Source organism: Siniperca chuatsi, linkage group LG15 (assembly GCF_020085105.1).
Source record: "Siniperca chuatsi isolate FFG_IHB_CAS linkage group LG15, ASM2008510v1, whole genome shotgun sequence".
Classification (NCBI taxonomy): Eukaryota; Metazoa; Chordata; class Actinopteri; order Centrarchiformes; family Sinipercidae; genus Siniperca; species Siniperca chuatsi.
This window is the reverse complement of record NC_058056.1, coordinates 15,863,170-15,873,992: the sequence shown is the minus strand read 5'-3', so window position 1 is coordinate 15,873,992 and position 10,823 is coordinate 15,863,170.

Genomic DNA, 10,823 nt, shown 5'->3' with positions numbered 1-10,823 from the left:
ATCAACGACTGTGCTGAGATGAAGTGGAAGACTAAGTGCTATGAAAATAACTGCGCTATTCCCCTCTTTACAGGGCTGTTCTTGGCTAATTAAAGATTCATGAAAAGAAATGTGGCAACTTTGACAGATCAGCTGCAGACGGTCTGAGTAATGCTGTAATGCCTTTTAAAGCTCCTCTTGCTGTGGATTTTCTTGCAAGCATGGCCTGTAAAGAAGGGCAGCTCCAACCCCAACAAATAGAACTGAGTTAAAGATGATTGATGTGTCTTGGAAAAATCCATCCCATAATTTCACCTTTTCACCTTGGAGACGCTTCCTCCTAAGACCCATATTAAAGCTTAATTCAGCCAACGAGGAGCAGGCAGTGTTTTAAAGAGAAGAACACATGTCTGTGAGGCCTGTTCCTCCTTATCTAGCAGCTTCAGCCTCAGCCAAAGATAGATGTCTGCCATGCCAGCATGTTTATTTTCCTTGCCGATTAGCTTCGATTAAAAGCAGACCATGTTGTCTCTCTCCTCCTATTTGTGCATTTGTGTGTCTGCCTCTGTGTGTGTGCATGTGTGTGTGTGTGTGTGTGTGTGTGTGTGTATTAGGAGTCCGCCGATCCTCCCTGTGCGGGTGTGTGGGTGTTCGTGTGAGAGTCTCCGTTATTTCATCTCCACTAGGCTGCACATGATAATTAAGCCATGGGGGGCTGGGAGAGGGAAGGTGGGTTACAGCTTACAGCTTTGAGTAATTCTGCCCACACACACACACACACACATACACACACACACACACACACACCCACCCCCACCTTAACCCTCCCCTTCCACCCCACATCCCCCCTCCACCTCAGCTCCAATCCCACCTTAGGCTGTGGGAATTTTCTTTAGTCACACTCGGCTTACCAGGTAAACAAGCCTGAATGGGGAGACGCGAGCAGAGTCCATGGGAGCAAATAAAACAGGGGAGGATGTAAATGGATTTATCACTGAGCTCCCTCACCCGCCTGCAACACCCTCACCCCCCACATCCTCCACCCGCCCTCTTTTCTCCTGAGCGAGGTGGCACTGTGCTAACTTGGCAGTCTCTTTAACGAGTCAATTGCAGACCTCTGGAACTCAGGTGCTTGGAGAGCTCTGAATCGCCGAAGTGGGGACTTTTTCTTTAAATATATTTTCCATTCACTCTTGTCCGCAAAGGATTTTTTCCCCTCTCTCTCTCTCTCTCTCTCATTGCCTCTCTCTGTGTTTCTCCATCGCTCTCAGTCTCTGCCACAGAAACAGCAGTGGTAATTCTCAGAGGCAGCTGTGTCAACTCTGTCTTCAGTTCGACTGTGAATGATAACAGTGCACTACCTGTAAGCCCTTCAGCTCAAGCAGACACACATTCCCCGCTCCTCTCCTCCCTAAATTATCTGCTGCTAATCCAGATCAGAAAGTTAAAAAGCAGGTCAAGCGTGAAAGCCTTATGCTGAGCAATGAGAGAGGGACCCATGTGAACTCAGTGTGTACGTGTGTGTGAGTGCACACAGAGTGCTCGTGGGACAGAATCCTACCAAAGCCATCCAAGGCCTCGTTTTCAAAGGAGTCTTTCAATCTGAGGGCAGGAAGAGCAGACTTAAACCAAGACCACCATAAACAGACTCTTCTGTTTTATAACAAGCCCGGCCTGCCAAAAACAGCTCCCGAGGTTTCCATGCAATGTGAAGGGGAAATATGGATTCAATAGGAATACAGTATAAGGGTCAGGAAGAGGGAGAAAAAAGGGAAGGAACAGAGAACCAAATTTACGTCCCCCTGTTGACAGCATTCAGGTGTGTGCAAAAGCAGAAAATCTATTCCAATCGATTTGGAAGAACAAGGCTGAGGTAGAGAGATTGGGTTGTACACTGCTCCTGCTCCTCAAGGGAGCCTTGATCACGGTTATAGCCTCGTGTGTTAATTAAGGTGCTTTGACATTTCAGCATTAGCCCGGTCTCTCATCTTGGCACTCTGGCAAATCTTTTCCAGGCTCCTGAGAGCTTGTGTTGGGAGGGATGAAAGAGTGTTATGGTACAGTTGTTAGGAAGGGGATAGGGTGGATGTGCAGGCCTTGATGGTGCACTACCCACTGGGAGTGTTCCATCCAACTGTCTCTGGATGATCCTGTGTGTATGTGTGCACCTCTACAGTGCGTTGCGACAGAGACTGCTGCTAATCGATTGATCTTCCGAGGCAGCCTTATCCGTCCTAATCCCAGGTTATCATTAACACCCACAGTGTCATTTGTTATGTATTGATCTATTGACCCATTGATTGGATGGTATACAAATGATAACAAACACATTGAAAAGTAGAGAATGAAAGTCAAGGAGAGCAACGGGAATTAATGAGGTTTTACTTTTCTTTTCTTAAGTAGTTTCTTTTGCTAGGTGGAAAGGGATATAAACAATACTCCACTGTATCCTAAGTGGAACAGAGAAATCAAAGATTCTGGTTTAGTTCAGAAAATATTGACTGTACAAAAAACTGCTGTCACACATTTGTCTTCATCACCTGCATATATATAATATTAGAGGTGGGTATTAAAGTGTCTGCCAATAGTTTGAGTGATAGTGCTCTCTCCCTTTCTAGCCTCCCTCTCTGTGTGCACCCCTCCTACCTCCATGAGTCCATTCCTTTGCTATGCTAAAGCTGCAGCAACATGCTGTGCAGAGTGCTAGATGCATTAAGGCTCAGTACAGGGAGAGTGGAAAACAGACACCATTTCAGACATTGCCGCAAGCTTTGGATTTGCCAGCTATGCCTGTTTCCTTTCTCTAAACAACCACTGACATGCAGGATGAAGGAAAATACACTTCCCTCGCAGATGTTAAGTGCTGTGCACATTTAACTGAATGTTACGTCCAATATGCACATTCTTAAGTATTGTGCATTATAAAGCTTTAAATAGTTTCAGCACATTTTTCGAAAGCATACAATGTGTTAATGTCTTGGATTTGACTCAAGAAAACCTTCTAGGAAAAATATACTTTTTTAAAAGTGGAACTCCGACTTGCCCATGAGGGATTTATCAAGAGCCATACCTTCAGTAATTGGTTCTATTCAGAACTCACAGCAAGCCGGTACATGTGGAACTCAATAAGAAGGGTTCAGCAAAAAATTCTCATGTTCTTAACAGACTAAAATAGTCCATCATGGTTCTCAAAGGCATATTATAAGGTTTTACCTAGCAACTAGCCAGCAGGTTCTGCACCAGTGTTGGGGTATAATGCACTACAGTAATCTGATTATTTTTTTCAGTATTGAGTAGCGTAAAGGATTGCAATTCAAAATTCAATAATTACATTGCACTCTGTTTCTTCAACATTTTATGGGCTTGGCATGTTGGCTGTCTTAACAGAACAGAGCAGCTGTCATTGGTTGATTGTTTCTCCAACCGAGGGAAATAACCGTCAATAATCACAACCAGACGAATATAAATCGTTTAACAAATTGAAAGTGTGGGTAGTGAGTCAGAGGTCTGGAAACAGACTAAATGCAGTATTCAGCTTCATTATGACAGAATAGAATCCTGCCCTCAAAAACACAAAACATAGTTATGTAGAAAGTGTTTTTTTGTCTGGAATGGTTTTAACCACCTAAGAATACAATTTGTTTTGTTGACAAAAAGTATTCTTAAGGCGGAAAGGATTCTTCATATATTTGTTATATTCATACATATTTGTCCAACAAACAGACCTTGAGGGACTTTTTCAACAAAATGTTCTTCAAATACAAAAGGTTCTCAGTATAATCTTAACCATCTGAAAATAACTCTTTTAAAACCTTGTTTCCTAAGAGTGTATTTAACTGCAGCAGAATTGCACAATCAAAGTTTAATCAAGGCAGTGAGGTAAATAGAAAGCTGCAAGTGACGTTCAACCACCAAAGGTTTAAACAGCTTAAAGTGGTATTAAGATGTTAAAATCTTCATGTGTTTCTGAGTGCGTTCCCTTCCGTTCAAGGGCGCATTTGCAGAACTTTGATCGTCTGACTCTGAAAGCACTTTGGCCTGATTGCTTGCACCTTGCTGCATGCGAGCAATGGCGACACTGGATGGGAGGTCAGGGTGCTGTGATGGACAGTCTCCATCCAGACTAACAGCCCCTCAGTAGGTTACTAGGTGCTCACATTCATCACTGATGAAGTCTCAGCATAAGGCCCTTTCACACTTCCGCACTGCACAGTACCATGTCGTGCCAGAATGGATAGACTAGCCTTTCCATCACACTACAAAATCTCTAAAAGCAAGCCATGCATGCTCCACAGAATGTCTGAAGCTATATGGCTTAAAAGTGATCTTAGGAGTAAGCGGGGTGTAATAATTTATGGGGTAAGAAAACAGTCAAGACCCTAATCAAGGCTCACACAGTAGGAGTCCTGATTTAGGATCACCAACCACCGGCTCAGCACTCTTTTTCTTGACTCTTAGAATTCAGAGCTTGCAAAACGTTTAGTCCAAGATATATAGTCTACAGATCCACACTGAGCACAATATGGAGCCATGTAAATGTGTGAGTCACCTAGTAGTAAATTTATTTTGTTCTGTCCTATACTTGAAAACCTTACTGACCAACTAGCTGCGGCTGGCCATTGTAATTGTCAGGTCTTTCTTCTGGACCTTAGTATAACATATACCCTGTAATAAATAGGTTAAATTTATTCCCTTCAGAGTCTTTTGAAATGAAAGAACATCAGAAGATTATTCACCCTAGCACACTGACAGACCGGCTGTGGGATATCAGCTGTAGAAAAGACTTGAAACACAGTAAAGTATTTATTCCTGAGAGCCAACGGAGAGTGTGGAGAGGAGTATATGGAACATTGGGCAGTGCACCACAGTTTAAGACAAACCCCCTGTGCAGAGTGGTTTGCAAGCTCACTGAGAGTTGCTCTCTGTTCCCTGTCTACGACTGCACCGCTTCCCTGTCTCTTCAGTTGAACGTATTTCATTCAGCTCGAATCGGTCAGTCCGAGGCAAACCTATCAATGGCATGATGGGAAAACATGGACGTTCTGCGCACTGTAAATCTCACATCTGCTCTTGCCACCAGTGTAGAGGCCTGGATGTCAGCCCATGTCCCCACATGGCCGAGACTCTCTCATGACTTCCCACAACCGGGAAAGAGCAGAAACACCATTCCACAGCCCCAAGGTTTTACTGTAGCACAAGCTTTATGAGTTTACACAGGTGGAGGTCCTGGACTCCAGTCCCGTTTGTGTGCACATGGGTATTAAATATTTACAGCAGTTTAGATACCCTGCCTTTGGAAAATACAGTTCAGAAAGACATTTAGAAAAAGAAGACGAACATAGTAATAACTGTCATTAGTCAGTTATTTGCTTCCAGTTTGGAGGCGGTGGGTTAAATGAGAGCTCTGGTATATGATCTGTTAAATTAGTGGAGAATGTTGAATGTCTATCTGTACCATAACGTAGACTGAATACTCCACGTAGCCTTCTGCAGTGAAATTAAAGGCACATCAAAATTGCTTTGACACACATTCTTATGGTAATGACAGTTTCCCCCCGTTCTTTTCATTTAGATGACCATCTTAATGACTGTCAGCCCTGTAAGTGCAGCAGCAGCATCCAATAAGGCTTCATTTAGAGCCCAGCACCATTCAGAGTGAATGAGGGGGAACAAGGGGCCCTAGATGAGGAGTGGAGTGCTGGTCTGATTCTTCATCAGCTCCGCGTGGCTGTTGGGCTGGTAATTACACACATTATCAGTCATTACCACAGTCTGCCTCAGCGCCTGAGACAGGCAGGGAGGTATAGGCATTGGTGCAAGGGGAGACAGTTGATCTTGGGTAGGGGGGATATGAATTGGGGTTAGGGACATGGGGACATATGGATAGACTGCACTCAAGGTTGTACACAGACGATGATGTTGCAGACAACCAGACACTCATACACATACTTGCAATACAATGTACTGTCGATGTACAAAATTATTGGCCCCATTGAGTAGGTCTGTTTTTATATCAGTTGTGGTTTCTCTCTCTCTCTCTCTCTCTCTCTCTCTTTGTATATTTCCCTTGTTTTTAATCTCTATTTTGCCCTATCTTTTTTGTTTTTCCTTCCCTATCTCACACCTTTATCTCTCTCTCTATCTGAGCTTACTCTCTCTGTCATTTGTCAGGGTTCCCCTATGACAATGTGTTTCCTCCCCCTCTTTGCCTCCCTTTCCTCTTCTATTCCTCAGCCTCATCAGACTTGATAGTCCCCCCCCCTTCTCGCCATCTCTCCTGCTCGCTGTTTGTGTATATCTTCTGGGCTCGCCCAAGATGCAAATGACACAAGAAAGTGATAAAAGTTGCATGTTGGCACCACCGTAATTAAATATTAAAGACTCTCATTTTTTCCCCTCTTTTTTTCCAAGAGAAGGGATGCCTGTGGATATTGCTTTCACATTACAGCAGCGAGAGAGCGAGAGAGGGAGGGACAGAGAGAGAGAGAGAGAGATATTTATGAGGGACTTGATTTAGACTCCCAAGCTTTCAGAATGCCTTTTTACTCATAGATTATATCATAAGAGATGATTAAAAAAACTGTTTATGGGGAAGCCTTGTTAATTGTAAAGAGTTGATAAACTTGTTGACAGGGGAAGCGTCATTATTCCTCTGTAGAAACTTTCTGGAGCAGAATCATTAACTCTACAAACCTCATTAGGTGAGCAAGTGAATAGTGACACATGCCATACTTTGTACAAGGACTTATGTTATGTCTCTTTTAAATATGCTTTCTTTAATTAATGTTTAAAAGTCTTGTAATCTGACAAATTTTTTTGGATTGTTGTCGAGTTGTTACATCATCGTTACATACGTTATTCTAATGCAAAGTATGACCCACTTTCTTCAGTTGTATTGTTCCTGGGCTTAGTCCCACCAACCCTGAGGATAAAAAAAAAATCATTGTGTGCGTGAGTGTGTTCATCTCCTTGTGTCCCTCTCCTTTGCTCTTTTGCACACACTCTGTGTATTTATGTGTCAGTGTGTGTTTGCATCATCTGTGGGTTTGGTAAGTGTGTGTCATGACTACATCCCTACATGGGGTATAGGTCTTTCTGCTGTGCTCATCCAGGCACAGATAAAAAAAATAGATGAGGAGGAGGAGGAGGAGGAGGAGGAGGATGAGGAGGAGGAGGAGGAAGAGGAGGAGGTGGAGGAAGAAGGGGCTTGTTGCTTTTAATTGAATTGTAAATGCGAGTGGAGGGGGAACGGGGCTGCTCCTAGCTGGGACAGACAACAGATGGAAGGCAGGGCCTGCCCTGCAGGGCGAGAGGGGTGAGAGGGGAGATGGGTGGGTGGAGGGCAGATAGATGGATGGGGGAAGGGGAGAGGAAAGGGCTTGGTGCATGAAAATGACCAGGGTCTGTGGCCTCTGTGGAGTCTCTGATTTCTCTCTATGCCTCTCTTTCTCTTCCTCAATCTATCTTTTTATCTATATAGCTTGCTTTATCTTTTTGCCTCTTAGAAAACAGGTTTGGCTTGCAAAATGTAAGACCTGATATGTAGCTACTAATCAATAGCAGTAGCAACACAGCAGTCAGTTGAATTAAATGAGCTCTCCCTGCTATCCTACCCTGTTTGGCAAACACATAGACATAGACTGTTGAATCAAATAAAAATAGTAAATAGTAAATAAATAAAACATAAAAAGTAAAATAAATAAACTAAAAATAAATTTTAAAAGTATATAACACTTCACTTATAACACTATGTGATGTCCTGGTGTGCTTATATAGTTGTTGATGATATAATCAGATATAAGAAGCATTAACAAAGAGTGTTTCTCTATGTTATATCTAAATAAGAAATCTCACTAGTCATGAACACATATGGGCTTACTGTGTTATAAAAATGGAGATTTGCTCAGTGGGAAGAAGAAACAGGGATCAATTGAAAATCCATCTCTGTCTCTCTCTCTCTCTCTCTCTCTCTCTCTCTCTCTCTCTCTCTCTCTCTCTCTCTCTCCCTAGCCCTCCCTCTCTTCAAAGAGAGGAAAATTACCCCAGTCTGCCCTCCTCAGGTGAACAGGGTTTAGGGATTCTGTCACTGCACCAAGCAGACTAGGTCAGCTACTAAGACACACAAATAAAACACCACTAGGTCAATACAGGCTTTACCCCTTGACTAGATTAAGGGTATTTGGGTTGTTTGTGCATTTGTGATGATAATAACTCCACATGGGGTTGCTTCTCATTTTATTGAACTGATCAACACCCCTGCTAGATTTGCCAAGTCTTATCCCTGCATTGATTTACTTTTTTTATGAGTTCCAGGAAAGGTTGAAAACTGGAGTGTAACTTCTGTTATAGAAAGGTAACATCACAATCACACACTCAGCTGGAAATCATGATTTGCAATGCATCTGCCACAGGATTCATTTGCTGAAGAAAACATTCTGAATGACAAGAAGGGTGCACCCACAATTATAATATTGGGATGAACAAGTACCTTCCATTCAAATATACACTCCCTGCTATTCCCTTGCATATTTTATTTTTTATACATCATTTCGAGATATAATTATGTTTTTTCTCTTCTTCCATTTCTTGCAGACAATGCCTATGATGGATACTCCTCATAACTGTCTCTGCAGGCATGATGTCACCGAGCTGCCTTAGTTAATCTCTTTCCTCCCAGACAGCATATTCACAGCCTTGGGGCTAGACCCAGCTCCTACATCTATCTGAAGCCAGCACATGCACTGTTGCTCTCCAATAACTCCGCTCAGTTGCCCATCATTCCTCCTCCTCCTCCTCCGCCAACCTCTCCCCCCCACACCATTCAGAGCACCTCCGTCCACCGCTGCATTTTTATTCTGTTATTAATCTGCGGACGCGTCTGCCAAATAATTAACGTGGTTGGGTTATTTATTCACTGGGTGATATTACCCTACCTGTGTTTGGGAGGCAGAGGGGAGGACAATGCCATTGAAATGTCCTCTTACAGCTAAAGGAGACCAAGGAGGGTGTGTGTGTGTGTGTGTGTGTGTGTGTGTGTCTTGGGGGGTTGGTAGGGAAGGTTTGGGGCCTTACCTCAACCATGGGCAGGCGGGGTACAGGCGATTCATGTGGGGTATTACAAATGCACCAGTAACCTTTTCAGTTAATGAAAAAAGAGGACGTGCTAATAAAAGAGAATAAGCTAGAGAGGGACTCTTATGAGGGGACACGTGGGCCTGGGTGTAATTCCCAGTGCATTTCCATTGGCAATCACATACTGTACACAAATGCTGTATGCACAGGCATACACAGAAAAACACACCCACACACATCAATTGCTCATATGCCCACCATACAGACATGCAGGTATGCTAACACACACATAGTCATACTCATAAATAGAAACACACCCTCATTGCTCACATACAGCCCAGCCAAACCTCGCTCCTTGCTGGGTGTGATTATATCCAGGAGAGAGGTAATGTGTTGCGCCTGAGGTGGGAGGTGGTAGATGGAGGAGACATGAGTGCTTTGGCCTTGAATTTCACCCAGGACTGTCTCCCTATCTCCCCACGCCCATTTTTCACTCTTAGGGGAGAGTTCGCTGTGGGCTGCTGGAAGTGTGGGGCCATGGCACAGTGAGCTGAGTGTTTAGGGACCATCAAAATACTCTCCTGACTCTCCCACCCCGTAATGAATATCCAAGATGAAGGTAGTCTCTCTCTCTCTTACATGTCAGCAGCAAGCCATTTGTGTCAGAGAGCTGGGCCTGATGAGTGCAAGTTTGTAGATGGTGAAAATGTGTCTGCTGGTGAAAGCTGGAATGGGCATGAGCATAGTCTAATGAATACCACCTTTACCCTTGAAACTGAGATTGTAACCCAATAAAACATATCAGAATTTCTTTTTAGTGTTTTTCCCCCAAGTAAAAATTTCCCACTAAAATGTTGCTCAAGTTTAAAGCGAATTTCTGAAATTTTTTGAATAAAAGCTCAATCAATCACCATTATGCAAATATATTCAAGAGGATTTGACATGAACATATTACATAATTATTTGAGCACCGATAACTCTTTAATTTAATTAAATGAAGTTTCCTCTGATCCATATGTACCTTGCGGTGTTTTTATTAGCCGCCACGGTGATAAAAAAGAGGATGACATACAACATTATCCCCACTTGGACTCTAACTGGAGTTTTTTCTTTTTATTCTTCATTCGTTGGCTTTCTAGTGGAATAAAGGCATGTATGTGTATAGGAAAATCTGTTCTCATCAGCCTTTCACATCTTAAATATGCAAACTTTTCCACGTCACCTAAGCGTGAACATTTTTTGCAATATTTTTGGCCTTTTTTTAAAGAACAGTCTTGTTGGTGTTTCCTCTCAGGATTTCCAAAAGCGAATTTTAAAATGTGTGTAAAACAGGTGGATAGAAACATACCTGCAGTCCAGTAATGAATTCCATGCTGTCATTACACTCTCAACCTATCCCTATCCTATCTCTAACAACAAATGTGAGCCTCACTCGTAAAGGCAAAAAGTATGCAATTGCTTCAGAGTTTCCTGGTACTGAATGAGGCCTTCATGTGCTATCATATGACAACATATGAAAAACACTCTGTGTGATGTGTGTTTGTTATACTCAGCCAAGTCCAGACAGGAGAAGGAAAAATAGCCAGCAACGATTGGGCAGCTGTTGGAGCCTGTCGACCTTGGGTGTCAGCCTAAGTGTAATTATTTTTCATGCATGCCATGCATACACCGCTTGTGTGCTATTTATCAGGCCGCCCGTGTGAGGTGACGGCGGGAAGTGTATGCACATTCACAAACACACACACACACACACACACACACACACAAACATA